We start from the raw sequence: 11,239 nt of genomic DNA on the forward strand, positions 1-11,239 counted from the left end.
CGCGGCCGATGGTCTCAACCATTCCGGCCGCCGGCGGAGCTCCACCCGGGGCTGCAACCGGGTGAGGTCCGGGCCCTCGGTCGTGCCCGTCGGCTGGACCATCTCTCTTGCCAGAGACTAAGTCCAGTTTGGTTAATGATTTACCAGACCTCCGTTCAGCGCGGCCGATGGTCTCAACCATTCCGGCCGCCGGCGGAGCCCCACCCGGGGCTGCAGCCGGGTGAGGTCCGGGCCCTCGGTCGTGCCCGTCGGCTGGACCATCTCTCTTGCCAGAGACTAAGTCCAGTTTGGTTAATGATTTACCAGACCTCCGTTCAGCGCGGCCGATGGTCTCAACCATTCCGGCCGCCGGCGGAGCCCCACCCGGGGCTGCAGCCGGGTGAGGTCCGGGCCCTCGGTCGTGCCCGTCGGCTGGACCATCTCTCTTGCCAGAGACTAAGTCCAGTTTGGTTAATGATTTACCAGACCTCCGTTCAGCGCGGCCGATGGTCTCAACCATTCCGGCCGCCGGCGGAGCCCCACCCGGGGCTGCAACCGGGTGAGGTCCGGGCCCTCGCTCGAGGGGAAGGCACCCCCGGCCGCGGCCGGTGCCCAGGCCGCCGCTTTTCCGACGGCCGAAAAAGTCGGAAAAACGGCCGAAAATCCGGGGAAATACTAGCCCAATCTGGCCGAACGGCCGTCGGGGCGGCGGGCCCGGTGCGGTCCCGGCAGACCTGGGGGCTCGAGCGGGGCCCTGCTTCGATTTTCCTCCTTCAATGCAGCAAACTCAAAACTGGTTAATGAGTTGCCACATGTCATTGCCATCGCCTTCCTGCTATTCTGCAGGTACCCCGCCAACCCCCCGTGCCAGAAAATGCAAGTGGCCACCTCGGCGGGGTGTGCCCCGGTAGTCCTACCGGGGAAGGGGCCCGGAGGCCCCGCAAAACGGTTCAATCTCAACTCCATCCCCACTTCCGGGGGTAACTGGTTAACCAGCCTCGGGACTCCCCTGCCAGAAAATGCGAGTGGCCACCTCGGCGGGACGGATCCGCCGAGCTCTGCGGGAAACCGTGCACCCTGCCCCGCCACCACCGACCGGATCTGACTTCATAGAGCTCCGTGCGGCTCCCATTTTTGCTCTGCGGGGCCAGGGAGCCTCCGAATCGGAAGGACTACCGCCATCGCGGGTGCATCACTGCTGCCGGGTGGCCACGGCCTGCCAGCCCTCACCTGGACCCCCCCTCCTGCGCCAGGGGCCAAGTCCAGTTTGGTTAATGAGTTACCCGAGCTCCGTTCAGCGCGGCCGATGGTCTCAACCATTCCGGCCGCCGGCGGAGCTCCTCCGGGGCTGCAAACGGGTGAATTCCGGGCCCTCGCTCGAGGGGAAGGCACCCCCGGCCGCGGCCGGTGGCCAGGCCGCCGCTTTTCCGACGTCCGAAAAAGTCGGAAAAACGGCCAAAAATCCGGAGAAATACTAGCCCATTCTGGCCGAACGGCCGTCGGGGCGGCGGCCCGGTGCGGTCCCGGCAGACCTGGGGGCTCGAGCGGGGCCCTGTTTCGATTTTCCGCCTTCAATGCAGCAAAGTCAAAACTGGTTAATGAGTTGCCACATGTCATTGCCATCGCCTTCCTGCTATTCTGCAGGTACCCCGCCAACCCACCGTGCCAGAAAATGCAAGTGTCCACCTCGGCGGGAACACCTCCGGTAGTCATGCCGCCGAAGAGGTCCCGACGGCGGCATGAGGGGGTCAAATCCATCCCGATGGGGACCGACGGTTCTTTTTAAAAACGCGTTTTTTCGCGATTTCAACGGCCGGGCCGCCTCGCCCCGGGTCGCCACGACCCCGAACCGCCACCCGCCGGTCGCCGAAGCCGATAGAGCGCCGCCTACCGGTCATCAAATAATTGGTTAATGAGTTCCCCCGAAGTTGGTTAATGTTTTCCCGGCTGTTGCTTAGTCTGATCCCCGCAGCTCCTGATACTAAGGGCAGCTGCTTAATGTACTGCCCCCTGTTGGACAATGGCTTCCCCGCCGTTGGTTGATGCTTTACCCGCCTCTGGTGGATGTTTTCCCGAAACTGGTTAATGAGTTCCCACGAAACTGGTTAATGAGTTCCCACGAAGTTGTTTTCCCCGCTGCTGGTTCATTTGCACCCCGCTGCTCCTGATACTAAGGGCAGCTGCTTAATGTGCTCCCCCCTGTTGGACGAAGGCTTCCCCGCCGTTGGTTGATGCTTTCCCCGCCTCTGGTTGATGTTTTCCCGAAACTGGTTAATGAGTTCCCCCGAAACTGGTTAATGAGTTCCCACGAAACTGGTTAATGAGTTCCCCCGCGGTTGGTTGATCTTTTCCCGGCTGTTGCTTAATCTGATCCCCGCTGCTCCTGATACTTAGGGCAGCTGCTTAATGTACTGCCCCCTGTTGGACAATGGCTTCCCCGCCGTTGGTTGATGCTTTACCCGCCTCTGGTGGATGTTTTCCCGAAACTGGTTAATGAGTTCCCACGAAACTGGTTAATGAGTTCCCACGAAGTTGTTTTCCCCGCTGCTGGTTCATTTGTACCCCGCTGCTCCTGAGACTAAGGGCAGCTGCTTAATGTGCTCCCCACTGTTGGACAAAGGCTTCCCGGCCGTTGGTCGATGCTTTCCCCGCCTTTGGTGGAGGATTTCCCGAAACTGGTTAATGAGTTCCCCAGAAACTGGTTAATGAGTTCCCACGAAACTGGTTAATGAGTTCCCCCGCGGTTGGCTGATCTTTTCCCGGCTGTTGCTTAATCTGATCCCCGCGGCTCCTGATACTAAGGGCAGCTGCTTAATGTGCTCCCCACTGTAGGACAATGGCTTCCCCGCCGTTGGTTGATGCTTTCCCCGCCTCTGGTTGATGTTTTCCCGAAACTGGTTAATGAGTTCCCACGAAACTGGTTAATGAGTTCCCAGGAAGTTGCTTTCCCCGCTGCTGGTTCATTTGTACCCCGCTGCTCCTGATACTAAGGGCAGCTGCTTAATGTACTTCCCCCTGTTGGACAATGGCTTCCCCGCCGTTGGTTGATGCTTTCCCCGCCTTTGGTGGACGTTTTCCCGAAACTGGTTAATGAGTTCCCACGAAACTGGTTAATGAGTTCCCACGAAGTTGTTTTCCCCGCTGCTGGTTCATTTGTACCCCGCTGCTCCTGATACTAAGGGCAGCTGCTTAATGTGCTCCCCCCTGTTGGACAATGGCTTCCCCGCCGTTGGTGCATGTTTTCCCCGCCTTTGGTGGAAGTTTTCCCGAAACTGGTTAATGAGTTCCCACGAAACTGGTTAATGAGTTCCCACGAAGTTTTTTTCCCCGCTGCTGGTTCATTTGTACCCCGCTGCTCCTGATACTAAGGGCAGCTGCTTAATGTGCTCCCCCCTGTTGGACAATGGCTTCCCCGCCGTTGGTGCATGTTTTCCCCGCCTTTGGTGGAAGTTTTCCCGAAACTGGTTAATGAGTTCCCACGAAACTGGTTAATGAGTTCCCCCGCGGTTGGCTGATCTTTTCCCGGCTGTTGCTTACTCTGATCCCCGCTGCTCCTGATACTAAGGGCAGCTGCTTAATGTGCTCCCGTCTGTTGGACAATGGCTTCCCCGCCGTTGGTTGATGCTTTCCCCGCCTTTGGTGGACGTTTTCCCGAAACTGGTTAATGAGTTCCCACGAAACTGGTTAATGAGTTCCCACGAAACTGGTTAATGAGTTCCCACGAAGTTGTTTTCCCCGCTGCTGGTTCATTTGCACCCCGCTGCTCCTGATACTAAGGGCAGCTGCTTAATGTGCTCCCCCCTGTTGGACGAAGGCTTCCCCGCCGTTGGTTGATGCTTTCCCCGCCTCTGGTTGATGTTTTCCCGAAACTGGTTAATGAGTTCCCCCGAAACTGGTTAATGAGTTCCCACGAAGCTGTTTTCCCCGCTGCTGGTTCATTTGTACCCCGCTGCTCCTGATACTAAGGGCAGCTGCTTAATGTGCTCCCGCCTGTTGGACAATGGCTTCCCCGCCGCTGGTTGATGTTTTCCCCGCCTTTGGTGGAAGGTTTCCCGAAACTGGTTAATGAGTTCCCCCGAAACTGGTTAATGAGTTCCCACGAAACTGGTTAATGAGTTCCCCCGCGGTTGGCTGATCTTTTCCCGGCTGTTGCTTAATCTGATCCCCGCTGCTCCTGATACTTAGGGCAGCTGCTTAATGTACTGCCCCCTGTTGGACAATGGCTTCCCCGCCGTTGGTTGATGCTTTCCCCGCCTCTGGTGGATGTTTTCCCGAAACTGGTTAATGAGTTCCCACGAAACTGGTTAATGAGTTCCCACGAAGTTGTTTTCCCCGCTGCTGGTTCATTTGTACCCCGCTGCTCCTGAGACTAAGGGCAGCTGCTTAATGTGCTCCCCACTGTTGGACAAAGGCTTCCCGGCCGTTGGTCGATGCTTTCCCCGCCTTTGGTGGAGGATTTCCCGAAACTGGTTAATGAGTTCCCAGGAAACTGGTTAATGAGTTCCCCCGCGGTTGGCTGATCTTTTCCCGGCTGTTGCTTAATCTGATCCCCGCTGCTCCTGATACTAAGGGCAGCTGCTTAATGTGCTCCCCACTGTTGGACAATGGCTTCCCCGCCGTTGGCTGATGCTTTCCCCGCCTTTGGTGGACGTTTTCCCGAAACTGGTTAATGAGTTCCCACGAAACTGGTTAATGAGTTCCCACGAAACTGGTTAATGAGTTCCCCCGCGGTTGGCTGATCTTTTCCCGGCTGTTGCTTAATCTGTTCCCCGCTGCTCCTGAGACTAAGGGCAGCTGCTTAATGTGCTCCCCCCTGTTGGACAAAGGCTTCCCCGCCGTTGGTTGATGCTTTCCCCGCCTCTGGTGGAAGATTTCCCGAAACTGGTTAATGAGTTCCCCCGAAACTGGTTAATGAGTTCCCACGAAGCTGTTTTCCCCGCTGCTGGTTCATTTGTGCACCGCTGCTCCTGATACTAAGGGCAGCTGCTTAATGTGCTCCCCCCTGTTGGACAAAGGCTTCCCCGCCGTTGGTTGATGCTTTCCCCGCCTCTGGTTGATGTTTTCCCGAAACTGGTTAATGAGTTCCCACGAAACTGGTTAATGAGTTCCCCCGCGGTTTCCTGATCTTTTCCCGGCTGCTGCTAAATCTGATCCCCGCTGCTCCTGATACTAAGGGCAGCTGCTTAATGTGCTCCCCCCTGTTGGACAATGGCTTCCCCGCCGTTGGTGCATGTTTTCCCCGCCTTTGGTGGAAGGTTTCCCGAAACTGGTTAATGAGTTCCCACGAAACTGGTTAATGAGTTCCCACGGAGTTGTTGTCCCCGCTGCTGGTTCATTTGTACCCCGCTGCTCCTGATACTAAGGGCAGCTGCTTAATGTGCTCCCCCCTGTTGGACAATGGTTTCCCCGCCGTTGGTGCATGTTTTCCCCGCCTTTGGTGGAAGGTTTCCCGAAACTGGTTAATGAGTTCCCACGAAACTGGTTAATGAGTTCCCACGGAGTTGTTTTCCCCGCTGCTGGTTCATTTGTACCCCGCTGCTCCTGATACTAAGGGCAGCTGCTTAATGTACTCCCCCCTGTTGGACAATGGCTTCCCCGCCGTTGGTGCATGTTTTCCCCGCCTCTGGTTGATGTTTTCCCGAAACTGGTTAATGAGTTCCCACGAAACTGGTTAATGAGTTCCCCCGCGGTTGGCTGATCTTTTCCCGGCTGTTGCTTAATCTGATCCCCGCTGCTCCTGATACTAAGGGCAGCTGCTTAATGTACTCCCCCCTGTTGGACAATGGCTTCCCCGCCGTTGGTGCATGTTTTCCCCGCCTTTGGTGGAAGGTTTCCCGAAACTGGTTAATGAGTTCCCAGGAAACTGGTTAATGAGTTCCCACGGAGTTGTTTTCCCCGCTGCTTGTTCATTTGTACCCCGCTGCTCCTGATACTAAGGGCAGCTGCTTAATGTGCTCCCCACTGCTGGACAATGGCTTCCCCGCCGTTGGTTGATGCTTTCCCCGCCTTTGGTGGATGTTTTCCCGAAACTGGTTAATGAGTTCCCACGAAACTGGTTAATGAGTTCCCACGAAACTGGTTAATGAGTTCCCACGAAGCTGTTTTCCCCGCTGCTGGTTCATTTGTACCCCGCTGCTCCTGATACTAAGGGCAGCTGCTTAATGTGCTCCCCACTGTTGGACAATGGCTTCCCCGCCGTTGGTTCATGTTTTCCCCGCCTTTGGTGGAAGTATTCCCGAAACTGGTTAATGAGTTCCCACGAAACTGGTTAATGAGTTCCCCCGCGGTTGGCTGATCTTTTCCCGGCTGTTGCTTAATCTGATCCCCGCTGCTCCTGATACTAAGGGCAGCCACTTAATGTGCTCCCCACTTTTGGACAAGGGCTTCCCGGCCGTTGGTTCATGCTTTCCCCGCCTTTGGTGGAGGTTTTCCCGAAACTGGTTAATGAGTTCCCACGAAACTGGTTAATGAGTTCCCCCGCGGTTTCCTGATCTTTTCCCGGCTGTTGCTTAATCTGATCCCCGCTGCTCCTGACACTAAGGGCAGCTGCTTAATGTGCTCCCCACTGTTGGACAATGGCTTCCCCGCCGTTGGTTGATGTTTTCCCCGCCTTTGGTGGACGTTTTCCCGAAACTGGTTAATGAGTTCCCACGAAACTGGTTAATGAGTTCCCACGGAACTGGTTAATGAGTTCCCCCGCGGTTGGTTGATCTTTTCCCGGCTGTTGCTTAATCTGATCCCCGCTGCTCCTGATACTTAGGGCAGCTGCTTAATGTGCTCCCCCCTGTTGGACAATGGCTTCCCCGCCGTTGGTTGATGTTTTCCCCGCCTTTGGTGGACGTTTTCCCGAAACTGGTTAATGAGTTCCCCCGAAACTGGTTAATGAGTTCCCACGAAGTTGTTTTCCCCGCTGCTGGTTCATTTGTACCCCGCTGCTCCTGATACTAAGGGCAGCTGCTTAATGTGCTCCCCCCTGTTGGACAATGGCTTCCCCGCCGTTGGTGCATGTTTTCCCCGCCTTTGGTGGACGTTTTCCCGAAACTGGTTAATGAGTTCCCACGAAACTGGTTAATGAGTTCCCACGGAGTTGTTTTCCCCGCTGCTTGTTCATTTGTACCCCGCTGCTCCTGATACTAAGGGCAGCTGCTTAATGTGCTCCCCCCTGTTGGACAATGGCTTCCCCGCCGTTGGTGCATGTTTTCCCCGCCGTTGGTGGCAGTTTTCCCGAAACTGGTTAATGAGTTCCCACGAAACTGGTTAATGAGTTCCCCCGCGGTTGGCTGATCTTTTCCCGGCTGTTGCTTAATCTGATCCCCGCTGCTCCTGATACTAAGGGCAGCTGCTTAATGTGCTCCCCCCGGTTGGACAATGCCTTCCCCGCCGTTGGTTCATGCTTTCCCCGCCTTTGGTGGAAGTTTTCCCGAAACTGGTTAATGAGTTCCCCCGAAACTGGTTAATGAGTTCCCACGAAGCTGTTTTCCCCGCTGCTGGTTCATTTGTACCCCGCTGCTCCTGATACTAAGGGCAGCTGCTTAATGTGCTCCCCCCTGTTGGACAAAGGCTTCCCCGCCGTTGGTTGATGTTTTCCCCGCCTTTGGTGGACGTTTTCCCGAAACTGGTTAATGAGTTCCCCCGAAACTGGTTAATGAGTTCCCCCGCGGTTGGCTGATCTTTTCCCGGCTGTTGCTTAATCTGATCCCCGCTGCTCCTGATACTAAGGGCAGCTGCTTAATGTGCTCCCCCCGGTTGGACAATGCCTTCCCCGCCGTTGGTTCATGCTTTCCCCGCCTTTGGTGGAAGTTTTCCCGAAACTGGTTAATGAGTTCCCCCGAAACTGGTTAATGAGTTCCCACGAAGCTGTTTTCCCCGCTGCTGGTTCATTTGTACCCCGCTGCTCCTGATACTAAGGGCAGCTGCTTAATGTGCTCCCCCCTGTTGGACAAAGGCTTCCCCGCCGTTGGTTGATGCTTTCCCCGCCTCTGGTTGAATTTTTCCCGAAACTGGTTAATGAGTTCCCAGGAAACTGGTTAATGAGTTCCCACGAAACTGGTTAATGAGTTCCCCCGCGGTTGGTTGATCTTTTCCCGGCTGTTGCTTAATCTGATCCCCGCCGCTCCTGATACTAAGGGCAGCTGCTTAATGTGCTCCCCCCTGTTGGACAATGGCTTCCCCGCCGTTGGTGCATGTTTTCCCCGCCTTTGGTGGACGTTTTCCCGAAACTGGTTAATGAGTTCCCACGAAACTGGTTAATGAGTTCCCACGAAACTGGTTAATGAGTTCCCCCGCGGTTGGCTGTTCTTTTCCCGGCTGTTGCTTAATCTGATCCCCGCTGCTCCTGATACTAAGGGCAGCTGCCTAATGTGCTCCCCACTGTTGGACAATGGCTTCCCCGCCGTTGGTTGATGCTTTCCCCGCCTTTGGTGGACGTTTTCCCGAAACTGGTTAATGAGTTCCCACGAAACTGGTTAATGAGTTCCCACGAAGTTGTTTTCCCCGCTGCTGGTTCATTTGTACCCCGCTGCTCCTGATACTAAGGGCAGCTGCTTAATGTGCTCCCCCCTGTTGGACAATGGCTTCCCCGCCGTTGGTGCATGTTTTCCCCGCCTTTGGTGGAAGTTTTCCCGAAACTGGTTAATGAGTTCCCACGAAACTGGTTAATGAGTTCCCCCGCGGTTGGCTGATCTTTTCCCTCCTGTTGCTTAATCTGATCCCCGCTGCTCCTGATACTAAGGGCAGCTGCTTAATGTGCTCCCCACTGTTGGACAAAGGCTTCCCCGACGTTGGTTGGTGTTTTCCCCGCCTTTGGTGGACGTTTTCCCGAAACTGGTTAATGAGTTCCCACGAAACTGGTTAATGAGTTCCCACGAAACTGGTTAATGAGTTCCCCCGCGGTTGGCTGTTCTTTTCCCGGCTGTTGCTTAATCTGTTCCCCGCTGCTCCTGATACTAAGGGCAGCTGCTTAATGTGCTCCCCCCCGTTGGACAATGGCTTCCCCGCCGTTGGTTGATGTTTTCCCCGCCTTTGGTGGACGTTTTCCCGAAACTGGTTAATGAGTTCCCCCGAAACTGGTTAATGAGTTCCCACGAAGCTGTTTTCCCCGCTGCTGGTTCATTTGTACCCCGCTGCTCCTGATACTAAGGGCAGCTGCTTAATGTGCTCCCCCCGGTTGGACAATGGCTTCCCCGCCGTTGGTTCATGCTTTCCCCGCCTTTGGTGGAGGTTTTCCCGAAACTGGTTAATGAGTTCCCACGAAACTGGTTAATGAGTTCCCAGGAAACTGGTTAATGAGTTCCCCCGCGGTTGGTTGATCTTTTCCCAGGCTGTTGCTTAATCTGATCCCCGCTGCTCCTGAGACTAAGGGCAGCTGCTTAATGTGCTCCCCACTGTTGGACAGTGGCTTCCCCGCCGTTGGTTGATGCTTTCCCCGCCTTTGGTTGATGTTTTCCCGAAACTGGTTAATGAGTTCCCACGAAACTGGTTAATGAGTTCCCCCGCGGTTTCCTGATCTTTTCCCGGCTGTTGCTTAATCTGATCCCCGCTGCTCCTGATACTAAGGGCAGCTGCTTAATGTGCTCCCCCCTGTTGGACAATGGCTTCCCCGCCGTTGTTTGATGTTTTCCCCGCCTTAGGTGGACGGTTTCCCGAAACTGGTTAATGAGTTCCCACGAAACTGGTTAATGAGTTCCCCCGCGGTTGGCTGATCTTTTCCCGGCTGCTGCTTAATCTCTTCCCCGCTGCTCCTGAGACTAAGGGCAGCTGCTTGATGTGCTCCCCCCCCCCTGTTGGACAATGGCTTCCCCGCCGTTGGTTGATGCTTTCCCCGCCTTTGGTGGAAGTTTTCCCGAAACTGGTTAATGAGTTCCCACGAAACTGGTTAATGCGTTCCCACGACACTGGTTAATGAGTTCCCCCGCGGTTGGCTGATCTTTTCCCGGCTGCTGCTTAATCTCTTCCCCGCTACTCCTGAGACTAAGGGCAGCTGCTTAGTGTACTCCCCGTTGTTGGTTCCTGGCTTCCCCAGTGTTTTGCCTGCCGTTGGTTCATGTCTTCCCGATATTTCGTTCATGTTTTCCCCCGAAGTTGGTGAATGTTTTCCCGGCTGTTGGATAATCTGTTCCCCGCTGCTCCTGAGACTAAGGGCAACTGCTTAATGTACTCCCCGCTGGTGGTTAATGGCTTCCCCGGTGTTTGTTCAACCCCCCGCACCCGCGGTTAGGGTTAGGGTTCGGGTTAGGGTTAGGGTCAAGGCACAGGCAGAAACACGCCCTTACTACACACTCCATGCTCACAAGCACTCCACATTGACTCTCCACGCCCGCACAGGCGCCCCTCACGCCGGCCACACTTTCAAATTGCTCCGTTAGGGTTAGGGTTAGGGTTAGGGCTAGGGCTAGGGCTCGGGTTAGGGTTCGGGTGACGGCTACGGTTAGGGTTAGCGCTAGGGTTAGGGTTAGTGTTAGGGTCAAGGCACAGGCAGAAACACGCCCTTACAACACACTCCATGCTCACAAGGACTCCACATCGACTCTCCACGCCCGCACAGGCGTCCCTCGCGCCGGCCACACTTTCAAATTGCTCCCTTAGGGTTAGGCTTAGGGTTAGGCTAGGGTTAGGGTTAGGGCTAGGGCTCGGGCTAGGGTTAGGCTTAGTGTTAGGGTTAGGGCTAGCGTTAGGGCTATGGTTAGGGTTAGGGCCACGGTTAGGGTTAGGGTTAGGGTTAGGGCTAGTGTTAGGGTTAGGGTTAGGGTTAGTGTTAGGGTGAGGGCTAGGGTTAGGGCTTTGGTTAGGGTTAGGGTTAGGGCCACGGTTAGGGTTAGGGTTTGGGCTAGGGTTAGGGTTAGGGTTAGGGTTAGTGTTAGGGTTAGGGCTAGGGTTAGGGCTTTGGTAAGGGTTAGGGTTAGGGTTTGGGCTAGGGCCACGGTTAGGGTTAGGGTTAGGGTTTGGGCTAGGGTTAGGGTTAGGGTTAGTGTTAGGGTTAGGGCTAGGGTTAGGGCTTTGGTCAGGGTTAGGGTTAGGGTTTGGGCTAGGGTTAGGGTTAGTGTTAGGGTTAGGGTTAGTGTTAGGGTTAGGGCTAGGGTTAGGGCTTTGGTTAGGGCTAGGGCCACGGTTAGGGTTAGGGTTAGGGTTTGGGCGAGGGTTAGGGCTTTGGTTAGGGTTTGGGTTAGGTTTTGGGCTAGGGCTAGGGTTAGTGTTAGGGTTAGGGTTAGTGTTAGGGTTAGGGCTAGGGTTAGGGCTTTGGTTAGGGTTAGGGCCACGGTTA

The sequence above is a fragment of the Mustelus asterias genome, unplaced genomic scaffold (assembly GCF_964213995.1).
Source record: "Mustelus asterias unplaced genomic scaffold, sMusAst1.hap1.1 HAP1_SCAFFOLD_2799, whole genome shotgun sequence".
Classification (NCBI taxonomy): domain Eukaryota; kingdom Metazoa; phylum Chordata; class Chondrichthyes; order Carcharhiniformes; family Triakidae; genus Mustelus; species Mustelus asterias.